General features: G+C 36.1%; 2 pseudogenes; both read left to right on the forward strand.

Moving 5' to 3' along the window:
• Positions 1-435: 435 nt before the first annotated feature.
• LOC127451932 (migration and invasion enhancer 1-like) lies at positions 436-4052 on the forward strand (annotated as a pseudogene).
• Positions 4053-4323: 271 nt separating this feature from the next.
• Positions 4324-9771, forward strand: LOC127451933 (migration and invasion enhancer 1-like; annotated as a pseudogene).
• Positions 9772-12295: the final 2524 nt, after the last annotated feature.

Below are 12295 nucleotides of genomic sequence, written 5' to 3' on the forward strand. Positions count from 1 at the left end.
GTAAGAATATATAATGTAAAGAAGTATTATAATAAGAATAAATATTACACAAGTTCTGTGTATAAATTAATGGCTTGTGAGTTCAGCAAATACATAGCACAGAATTGAGTTATCCCTGATATAAAATTAAATTATCCCTGATTTAAAGTTGTTATTCTCTATTTTCTTTATTTATGGATTATGCTTTTGTGCATTTATGCCTGAATGCATTTATTTTGTGAATTAAGCAGAATGTATATTTTAGAATTAAGATTCTGCTTAATCCTGTGTCCGGTTTGCTGTTTAAGTTTTAAACTCATTTTTCAAACGAGCGTTTAATTCTTCGCCTCAAGTTAACGCCTGCCGCCATCGTGTGGCTTCTGTTTCGCTCCCTTTTAATTTTTTCAATGCCTCTACCAGATGATAGGGGGCGCAAGAGGTTCAGATGTACATAAGCTCCGCCTCTTAAAAGGAAGCGTCAGGGATACGCGGAAGTAGCGCATTGAGTGACTCAGCTAGGCAAAAATGGGTGCGCAAATAAAAGTTGAATACTGGTGAGTGGTTTAGAATAGAAGTCTTTGTAAATTATCCTTGATTTAAAGTTGTTTTTCTCTCGTTTTGGGTGAAATTTCTTAAGGAATGTGATATTAACTAGCTCAAGCAGGTTGCTAGCAGTGCTGTCTTTGTTATTATCATAACATCTCTTCCTCCTTTGTGTATTTAACGATAAATGTCATGCACTGGCTTATTATGCATCATGTTTTAGCACGGGTAGTCAGCCAATATGCCATGTGTATCTTGTTAACAGTCATATAATGATAGTTTGATGGAGTAGTCATTTTAAAAATCTGAGCTGGATCCATAAACTGGATCTCTTATCTCCCCTTGTGCCAGTGAGATTTCTCCACTTCGACAGTACCTGTAGTAAGTGTGATGGAAGAAGCTTAGGATACAGAGTTTATGATAAACAACAAATACATTTTGATCCTAGACAGCCTGGAGTCAGCTAAATTGTGTGCAAGCACCTAGTGATGAATGATCTGGAGATTATCTCCCGTGAGTGATCACATTGATAGTCATGGTATTCAGACTCATATAACTATATATAAGTCTACTCCTGCTGAAAAGACCAGTTTTAACCATTACTTTAAGCTCACACCTCCTCTTCACTCTTGTGTTGCAGTGGTGGATGAGGGTACGAGCCCCGTTTTCAGGAGCTCAAGCAGGTCGTCACTGCTGAGTTCACTGATGCGGATGTGACTGGCTTTGTGGGCCGGCAGGGTAAGTTGCAGATTTATGGCCAGAGTGATTTATGTTTATGCAAAAATATGAAGCATGAGGAACTTTGCCCACGGATGTCATCATTCACCTGCAAAATTACATTGATGTTTGTTTCTCCCTCCCAGGGAGCTTTGAGATAGAGATCAATGGACAACTGGTCTTCTCAAAGCTGGAAACCAGTGGTTTCCCCTATGAGGATGATGTAAGTAAACTTTCTTCCCTTAAAGGGATAGTTCACCCAAAAATGAAAATTCTCTCATCATTTACTCACCCTCATGTTATCCCAGATGTGTATGAATTTCTTTCTTCTGCTGAACACAAGTAAAGATTTCTGCTCTGTGGTCCATACAATGCAAGTGAATGGGTACCAAACATTTAAAGCTCCAAAAATCACACAAAGGCAGCATAAAAGTAATCCATAAAGTCTCTAGTGGTTAAATCTATATCTTTTTGAAGCAATATGATAGGTGTGGGTGAGAAACAGATTAATATTTAAGTCATTTTTTTCTACTATAAATTCTCCCTGCCCAGTAGGTGGCGATATACATGAAGAAAGTGAATCGCCAAAAACAAATTAAGAAGAATGTGAAAATGAATGTGGAGATTGGGGTTAAAGACGTCAATATTGTTTCTCACCCACACCTATCATATTGCTTCTGAAGAAATAGATTTAACCAGTCTTATGGATTACTTTTATTCTGTCTTCATGTGCTTTTAGAGCTCCAAAGTTTTGGACCCTACTGACTTGCATTGAATGGATCTAAAAAATGTGAATTTGTGTTCAGTAGAAGAAAGTCATACATATCTTGGATGGCATGACGGTGAGTAAATTATATGAGAATTTTTAGTTGAACTACTATTACTATCCCTTTAGAGAATTCTGTTATCGTTTACTCACCCTCATGTTGTTCCAAACCTGCATGACATTCATTCTTCTGTGGAACACAAAAGATTGTTATATTATACAGTTTTGGAACATCATGAGTGTGATGACGGAACTCTACTTTTAACAGTAATAATGATTTATGATTTAAGCATGTATGTCTCTCTTTTCTCTTTTCTCTCATTCACAAGATTATGGCTGCTATCCAAAGGGCCTATGATGGCCAGCCTGTGGAGAAGATCACCAAAAGCCGGCCTCCTTGTGTCATCCTTTAACATTTCACCTCTTAACCCTTCACATTTGGCTCTGTTGACTATATCAGCACCTCTATGACTACTTTGAGAAGTCCTAAAATTCCCTTGAATGGGTCTGTTAACATAAATTGACCATGTAAGACTAAGACTCAATAAGCAAAGGATATAAATGTCTAAAAAGAGAGCTCTGGTCCAGGATCCTTAACGTCCCCTCCTCTTCACTCCTCCTGTCTGGTTGCTGGACATAAATGATTATCGTAACTCTAAAATAAGCAGTTACGGTATGAGGCGGGCAGTCCAAGCAGCCATAAAGCAGGAGCAGAAAGATGGGGGAACGGTGAGGAGGAAGCCAATAGTGAGGTTAATATCTTTTTTGAAAAAGCCACATTGCCAACTGGGGTCACTATTCTTTTGTTTATTTGTTGCTTTTTCATGTTTTGGGGTTTAAAATAAAGAATAAATGTGAAGTGTGTAATGATACTGCTAATATACTAAAAACAATTGCTGTAAGAAGGGAATGCTCAGTTCACCTACAGTAAATCAGCATAGTTGCATATGCAGAGGTCTTTGTGGGTGTGTTTTTGAGACTTCAAGTTTCAAGGCACCTCGAGTGTTTACTTTGTCCTTTATGTCCACCATCTGTATTTCAGCATGAAGAGATCTCGTGGCCAAACAAAATGCAAGCCTAAAAATGGTGAATCCTTAATTGGAACGTTTGTTTGAAGTACTATAGGGAACATACAGCTGTAACTAATGTCAGAATAAAGCTCAAGCCACTTGCAAGAATTTTTTTGAAGTAGATTTGTGTGATTTTAATTATAGTGCTAGAGAAATACTTTTTTTTTTCTCTCTCTCTCTCTCTCCATCAAGTCAAACCAGATATCTGGCTGAGGGGCATTTATATGACTTGAAGCCACTGTTGAATGGTTAGCACATTGTTTTTGTTTACTCTGCAGAAACTACTGACTACTGAGGTCTTTGTGAAGACTATGTTTATGACACCACACAAATAGTTAATGGAATGATACACCTTTATTCAGTTCTATCTGCTGATTATGTTGGATAATATAGTTACAGTATACACTTGGCACAGAGCAACGTTGTGTATTCATGTAAAATTATTTGGAATTTCTCGTTGCTTGAACGTGCCTGTACTTTCATATTTACATTTATTATTCCATACTTCATCCTTTAATTCGGTCAGTTTTGATAACACTATGGACAATAAAATGTCAGTCATATGGTCTATCTCAAAGATTTTAAATGATAATAGAATAAGAATAAAGGTAATCATTTTAATTAAAAATTTCAGTAGAGACTTAGTTGGCAGTTAAACTTAGTTTTTTATTATTATTATTATTATTATTAGGGTCGTTGACCAAAACTGCTGTAATTCAATGTCGTTAAATACAGTGGGGTTTGAGTTGTTGCTAGTGGTGGAAAGGACTGATGTTTAGATGCTTTTAACCAGGTCCAGGTTTTTATTATTATTATTATTGATTTTATTTGCTGTTGACCGTAAATAAATTTCATGCATTGTGCAAATTCTCTTTGAATTTTGGTTTGCTCCTGATCTCAGAGATATTAATATATATGCACTCTGAAGTCTATGTTAGAATAGCCAAATGTTGAATAAAGTGCATAACAGAAAATGGCCCAAATTTGTCAGATATATGTATAAAAAATAATTTTTAAACAAGTAGGTTTTACAGTGTCTCGTTTGTAATTAATTTAGGCTAATTATTCAAAGCAGCCGTTATCAAGTAACCTACTTTTATATAGCCTAGGCCTAATGGGGAAATATTAAAGCTTTTCATTCTCGTTGACAGTGATTAACAGTTCCCGAAATGTTAACTGTTAGATTCTGTATAGGCGTGTCAAGCAGGTGGGGATGAGCAGGGTGTAGCACCTGACGCAGGTGTCTCCAGAGGGGAGGGTGTGGTTGTTTTTAGTCTCCGCTGACAACCAAGTAACTATCGCAGATCAGGAAGATCTGAGACGCGAATCATGGGGGTCAAGATAAAAGTCGAATACTGGTAAGACAATTTATGCAGCAGCCAAGTGAACTAATTTGTATTTCTTGTTGTTTACTACTGTAAGAAAGTTCAGTGTGGATACATTTGTTGAAATTGTAAGTGAAATTATGGCCGTGTCTCAAAGGGTCGTGAGCTGCCTATATAGACGAGACATTTGGCCATCATACTCATTCTGAGTACGCGTTTGATGATCAAAATGTTGATTAACTAGGTAAATTCCCGCTGGCTCGGCCGAACGCGTTTTTGCATCCATGCGCTATTTTTCAGTTGTTTTTCTTTGTAAACATGCGCTAGACGGACGTCTTTGTCTGCTTTTTGTTTTCATGGTCTCGCTTTTTTCGGCCGCGTTTTTTCAGAGGCCATGTCCTATTTAAAAAGAAAGAAAGAAAAGAAGCTTTTAAACGCGTCTCGAGAGACACCTACGCTCGGTTCTGTACTTCGAGCTGCGTTACACTGTTGCCAGGTTGGGCGGGTTCTACTTGCAATAGATTTGTGTGAGGGAAATGTGCTTAGGCGGGTGGTCCTAATTTGGGCTGCTTTGGAACGATTTTGGCGGGTTTTTTAAATGATAAAATTAAGAATTCCCATTGCCCATGCAACTAAAATAAAGAAAACGTCTCCACACACAATCATTCAATCAAATATCCAGATCACTGATTGACAGAAAATGTGTTCAATCCTGTTCAGAGGAGCTATGAGTTGCCACACCCACCAGTAACTTATGAATGTGCGCGAACTGCAGGTGTTGCTCGTTGAATTTTGTGATAGAAATGAGATAATCTTAATCACAAAGCGGTAAAAATGTAAGAGAACATGTCTAAAATGAGGAAATTACCCTGATATCAAGTGGTGGTTAATTCCAGGACTTATCTGTGGAGTTTTTCTTGGATAAATTGCAATGGCCAGGACACTGGTGCCTTTTGGCTAGAAGTTTAATGCTGCTGAGAACACTGTGGGATATATCCCGAAGTTGGCAACTCATGGTGATCATAGAAGTAGCCTATCATAAAGTAACACGACGACTGAAAATCAGCTGCGTTACGTCCACGATCACAGTCTAACTTTGACTGTTCCGCGTATTAGCGCGTATTTACCTTACTTAAATGACAACAAAGATGTAGTTTTCTTGGAATTTGGAATTAGCCTTAACAGCGTAAAAAGGTAGGACAATGTGTGTGTAATATATATATATATAACCTTTTATATGACATTAATTCAAAAATAGGACTACTGAAAGGCAAAAACAGAACTGCAATCAAGGCACAGTGGCATACTTTCATTATTTGGCTTCTTGAAATCCCATGGCAGCATATTTGTTCCTGTTCTGTGCGCGTGTTTATATGTGTGAATAAAGAAAAATGGGTAAATGGAAAGTTTTTTGGAAACTTTATCTTTGCGTCGCTTCATTGTGATGTCATGGTTGTAAAGGAAATGCTGTAGTATTATGGTTAATGTGCATTTCATTTTCATATACATTATTTGGGCGGTTTTTCATGCATACGGGCGTGTTTTGAGCAATCATTGGGCTGGAAAAAGTCAAACGAATCTGGCAACAATGGCTGCGTAGCTTTTTTTAGGTCACTTTAATACCCTAAAAAAAAAAAGAAGCTGTCCAGAGAGGTTTTGAGAAACAACTTATGTCTGGTGTGGAGTTATTGTAAGATGTCGCCTTAACGATTTAACAAACCGTGAACGGCAATTTCACAACAAAACAAGCCTATTATATGTACCGTAACGACTTTAAATGAGCATATTTTAAACAAAATGTTCAAATGTTTGTGCTCTAAACTACTAGTGGCGGATGAGGGTACGCGCCCCGCTTCGAGGAGCTGAAGCGGAACATAAGCGCGAAGTTTCCCCATGCGGAGGTGTCTGGCTTCGTGGGCAGAAGAGGTTGAGTACAAACTGTCCTTCTGACTGTCCATGTTTGCTTCTAGATTCCACCAGTTCATGTGCTGTATAAAAGTTATATTTCAACACTATCTGTGGTCAATACTTTCTATTTCATCTTTACAGGGAGCTTTGAGATTGAGATCAATGAACATTTGGTCTTCTCAAAGTTAGAAACGAGTGGTTTCCCTTATGAGGAGGATGTAAGTATTAGAAAGTATTTCAGTTTTTGTTTGTGACGTGGCCTAATCTCATCCAGTAGCCTACTTCTAGCCTGAATTTATGACTTAAAGGTGCACAGTAATTTTTCCTCATTAAAAAAAGTTTAACTCGAAGACATGAATTGTAGTTTTGCAATATATGTAGGAAAGCATGAGCACGTAACAAGACCATAGTAAACGCATGGAAGCATGGATCTTCACTACCTTGGTTAGATGTAACATGATTTCTATAAAATAAACTATGGTAGTTTTGTAATTATAAACAGTAGACCTACTCTAAACACATAATAAATACAAAATATAAATATAGCCAAGGTTGTGCCTCCGCCTGTGTATTTGACGCTGCTAAACCAGATACTTCATATGTGTCGCTAGACTTCAAAATCAGATGAACCGCAGTACACATGCGTACCAATCCGTATAATTGAGAACCAACTGATATACTCCAAGTCTAGATAAACATTTTAATGCAAAGAGGAACTTGACGATATATTTGAATATTATGACTGATAAATGCTCCCCATTTGTAATCTAATGCCCCCTCTCTACTAATTTTCTACTAATTTGCTCTCAGTGCCCCCTAGCATCCTTTGAACGCCCCCTGGGGGGGCGGTACCACTCCAGTTGAGAATCCCTGCATTAGCACTTTTTTTTTTTTTTTTTTTTTAAATCAAAGCATTTAACAGAAAAGGCTTGTTGTGTTTTGTATCATAAAACAACAGATATATGGTTTAAAATTAAGACAAAAAATTATTTGGACACTTGATAATGGTTCATTAAAATTACGTGTTTTAGTTTGCAATCCTTTCGTTCTCAGAACTTCTTGACAATATCTGGGCATAGAATTGACAAGTTTCTATAAAAGTTGTGGTGAAAGTTTCCTCCAGGTTTCAGTTCATGATTCCATCAGTAAACACAAGCTCACCAACACCACTGTAAGAAAAACAGCCCCAGACTTTTACATGTCCACATCTAGTGCATTGTGGCTGAAATTCTGCCTCCACACAAATACTCTGCCATCAGATCCATGCAGGTTCAATTTGGACTCATCTGAAAATAAGACAGTTCTCCAAAACCTGCTGTCTTTCTGTGCATGTTCTTTTGCCAATTTTATCCTGGATTTCTTATTAAGCTAATGAATGGTTTTCGCTGCATAACTCCCTCTTTGTACCCATACTCCTTGATCCTGTTTCTAATAGTCTGCGAACTAAGTTGTATCTTGTAATTCTTATTGATGTGTGAGGCAATCCTTACAGCTGTTTCTTGCCTATTTCTCTTGATTTTGCTCACAATTACCCTGTCCAATCTGCTGGTTGTATTTCTGGGTCTGCCTGTGCGCTTTCTGTTCTCATTCACAAATCCTTCATCGTTTAACTTTTTTGCAATAAACCCAACTGTGGAGCACCTATGAAGAAAATGTCAAATCAATGATGATCTAGTATGGATGAACTGAAAGCTTTGGTGGCTGAAACCTAGAGGAAACTTTCACCACAGCTTTTACAGGAACTTGATTCTTTGCCCAGACGTTGTCAAGAAGTTTTGGGAATGAAAGGATTGCAAACTACCATAAAAACGAAAACACTTGAACGGTGATCTTTAATGAAGCCATTATCAAGTGTCTAAATTTGTCTTAATTTTAAACCGTATATCTATTGTTTAATTTAAAACTTAAGCTTCTATTTGTTAAATGTTTTGCTTAAAGTGTGCTTGTTATATATCTTTATAATAAATGCAACTTAGTCTGATGTTTGTTTTCAAAAGTAAAGGAATTCATGCATTTTTACATTCAGCTTAAGCATCCAAATACTTTTTGGGGCCTTTTTTTTTGTGCGTGTGTGTGTTCCTAATAAAGTGCTCAGTGAGTGAATGGCTTAAGTAACTATGATGATGTGTCTTTGAAGGGTGGGATTTTGGAGAGGCGATGGCCTAAAATCACTTGCAGCACCTTTTAAAGCTAATTTTTTGAATGTTTTACATTCGCAGGGCCTGGTTGAAAACCACTTTATTAGAATTTTAATTAAACTTGATATGGTTTGTGTTGTTCTGTTCATTTTCATCGTTTTCCTTTTTCCAATCCTCATAGATCATGGCGGCTATCCTTAAGGCTCAAGATGGCAAGCCTGAAAAAATCACCAGAAATCGTAAAGAATGCATCATCCTTTAATGCCTTGACCTCTGATCCGCATTACCATCCGAGCGGAGATGAGATGGCATCTTCTGTCTGCTCCACATCTTTTGCAGTTAATGTTTGATTTGAAGCTCTTCAGTTGTCTCCTGTATTACTCTTCTCCACACAAGGGTTTTTGGGCATAAATGATTGCCATAACTGAAAGGTAAAAAGTTACGGTTTGAGGCTTAAGACCAGTAAACTCTAAATCTGAAGTAGAGTAATAAGACATACAATTGAAGAGAATAAACATGTTTTTCCTTTTTGCTTGATTGCAAGGTTTCCTTGCAGAATATTAATTGTCTTATTCATGATATATCAGGAACACCTAGTCTTTTTCGTATGTCTAGTATAACTTGAAATTCCACTTAAATTGGTGATTTAAAGTATATCATACTGTATATGTAATAATACAGAATGTCAAAAGTAATATTATTAGAATGAACTAGTGAAAAGTATGGGGACAGATATTGGTAGATGTCGAGATGTAGCTATATTGACGACACTTCAAACTCAGTGTCTTGATTTAACTAACTCAGAAATATTTTGATGATCATTTTAGATGCCCATTATACAATTATTTCTGTGGTCTCTTCTGTTAAAATGCATAATTTCTGAAAATAGTTTTCTCATTCTCTATACAATTAAGACTTATCTTGGTGTACTTACAATGGATGTGAATGGGGCCAATCCGTAAACATTAAAATACTGTTTTAAAAGTATAGGTCATAAAATCACTTTTCTGTGTAAAGTTATATCCAATTTTACAACTTCCTTGCCATGACGACATATTGCCATTAATCCTCAAATAACTGTTAAACCAATGATTTAATCAACTTTCAGCTCGAATGATACACAAATTTTAACAGAAAAATTAATGTGCTTTTGTAAGCTGCACATTTCTGCCTTTAAACCATCTGAAATGTGTCCCTATTCACTTCCATTGTAAGTGCCTCACTATAACCTCGATCTTTGCTTTTTTTTTTTTTTTTTTTTTTTTTATGGAAAAAGGGACAAGCCTAATTATATTTTGTGGTAATAAACATTACCGTATGTCACACATGCTGTTGATTTTGCCTAACTTGAATTGGACCTGGAATATTCCTTGAAATGTCTTGGATATCTTCAGGCTTCATAGTAAATACCATAAAAGCTGTGATAAAATGGTTAAAATCCAATCTGATAATGTTATGGTGCATTAAACTTAAATTCTTTGTGCAATAGTGAATTTGATGGTTCTTTTTTCTGAAATCCTTTAATTATATTCTCTAGCAGTAGAGGACACTTCTCTTCATCTTTAAAAAGTAAGACTAGCTCTTGGGGTAAAAAAAAAAAACTCTTGCAAGTAATGCAAATTGAGTGATAATTATGAACAGCAATCAGTTGCAGTGTAAACCCTAATAAATTAATAGAACTTTCAGATTTTGATTTTGCACTATACATGCATGTTAATTCCTCTTAACTTTTAAAGGGCTTTATAAATTAAGGAGACTTAACTTAAAATATATAGTATGTGAAGTCACACATTTTAATGGCAATTAACTTTAAATTGAACTCTTAAATTAACAAGTAAGATTGATTAGCATAATATTTGCACAACAAGTAAAGCAATACTTCAAAACAATATTAATTTGTATATTATATGAACGTAACCCCCATATACTTTAATGTATATAATGGTAACCCCCAAAAACTTTAACCTAACAGAACAAAACCTTAAACACTAACAAGTGTCCCCCTTTACATTCATCTTGCAAAAAGTCACATTATATAACACTTTATTTTAACATTTACTCTCCATGTTGAGTGCCGTGTAAAGCATACTTGAAAATGGAAATCCTCTGCCCAGTTTCAGTTATATTTAAATTCCTGTAAATTTAAAGGGACATATTCATTAAATTCATAATAATAAGACAATTTAGGTTACTTAAAAGGTGTCCATTTCGTGAACTCAAAAGAAAGTTCTAAATACTCATCAAGGTTAATTTATTTGAACTCATTTGTGGGATTAATTTTTTTTCCTATTCAAAACAATTAAAGGTGCACTCAGTAATTTTTCCTCATTAAAAAAGTTTAACTCAAATTGTAATTTTGCAATATATGTAGGAAATAATGAGCACACATTAAAATGAAGACTCCAGTCATATCAGGAACCTTATAAAAGCTGTTTTATTCTACATGGAGAGGGTCCACACATGGGGGCTGCCATGATAGAATCACATGACCAGCTGAATACTACTCGCTTAATCTCAGTAACCGTCCTGTTATTTGACACTTTCACTCATTGATTAAAGTAATCATGGCTGACTGTGAATACTACATTTATACAGTGGCATCTGAAACTGAAAACTATTCATTTTAAATTGTGCTGCATCCAAGCCGCTAGGTGTCAGTGTAAGTCCAAATGACACAAAGTCTGAAGTTAGTAAGTCCACTTTTAAATATTTTGAGCATTAGGGTTTATAGTGTGCAGATGGAAAAAAAAGATATTTCACAACAATAAAAAGTGGGTTAATAATGTATATACTGTAAATATTGTGCACTAAACATCAAATATTTAGTGTGCTGTATGAGTTCCAGACTGGTAGGGCTCATCTAGACAGTCATTATGACACATTTCTGTCTTAGTAAGCCAAGACACATATGAATACTCACATCAGTATAGAAGTGTTAAAGTTCAGTGTCTGTTAGTTAATGACCAAATATAACACAGTTACTGATTCTGCAATGTCATAATAGTGCTTAAATGCAGATTAAAGCAAAGATATGATCAAATATGTTGCAAATAGTAGTTCAGTGTGAACTGTGAACCTAGTTTCCAGCACTGCATTGTAATGTTCAAAATGTTAAAGTGCTGTGAATGCCCTCAGAAAGCCAGTTTCTGCTGGCGTGGATATCACAGAGCATTCAAGCTAGTGTGTTTTATCTCAAAATGCCAGAGACTTCACCAGGGACACACCTACACATACACACTGTATGCTCTACAATATAATATAGGTGGTTTAGCATGAATATCGGGGAACGGTATCAGATATAAACTCCCAAGAGCATGAATACTAAAATAAATTCAGTGCATTTATTATGGAATAACAGTCAACCATATTTCTGATTTCATGATGCACCGCATGATTCAGTAAAGAATCGTAATCAAATCGTTGTTGTTGCATATAATGCAACCCCACTTAGCTGCTTTATACAATAACCTACAACAAAACTAAAACATTTGGTATAGTTTGAAAACCTACTTTAGCATTCACGCACAAAATGAAACATTAAAGTCCCTCCCAATCTCTCTAGACTGGCTCAGTAGTCATGCAACAGGGCACCTGAGTTCATTTGCTGTTCACAGGTCCAAATAATGCCTCTCTCTGGAGATGCTGTTATTCCATCCATTAATCGGTCTCGTAATTGAAAGACTAAACATTAATTACTCTTTTCCTTCTGAAACAAGGTCTCTAGCCATATGAATTCTGACATCATTTGAATGTGCTAGTGGGCTGTAATCATTGCCTGATGTCCCCAGTGAAACAGTGGCATACAGGTGTGCACCCTTCCTCATGGACTCTTTTATAATTGTAACAATG

Source organism: Myxocyprinus asiaticus, chromosome 14, assembly GCF_019703515.2.
Source record: "Myxocyprinus asiaticus isolate MX2 ecotype Aquarium Trade chromosome 14, UBuf_Myxa_2, whole genome shotgun sequence".
In the NCBI taxonomy this organism is placed as follows: domain Eukaryota; kingdom Metazoa; phylum Chordata; class Actinopteri; order Cypriniformes; family Catostomidae; genus Myxocyprinus; species Myxocyprinus asiaticus.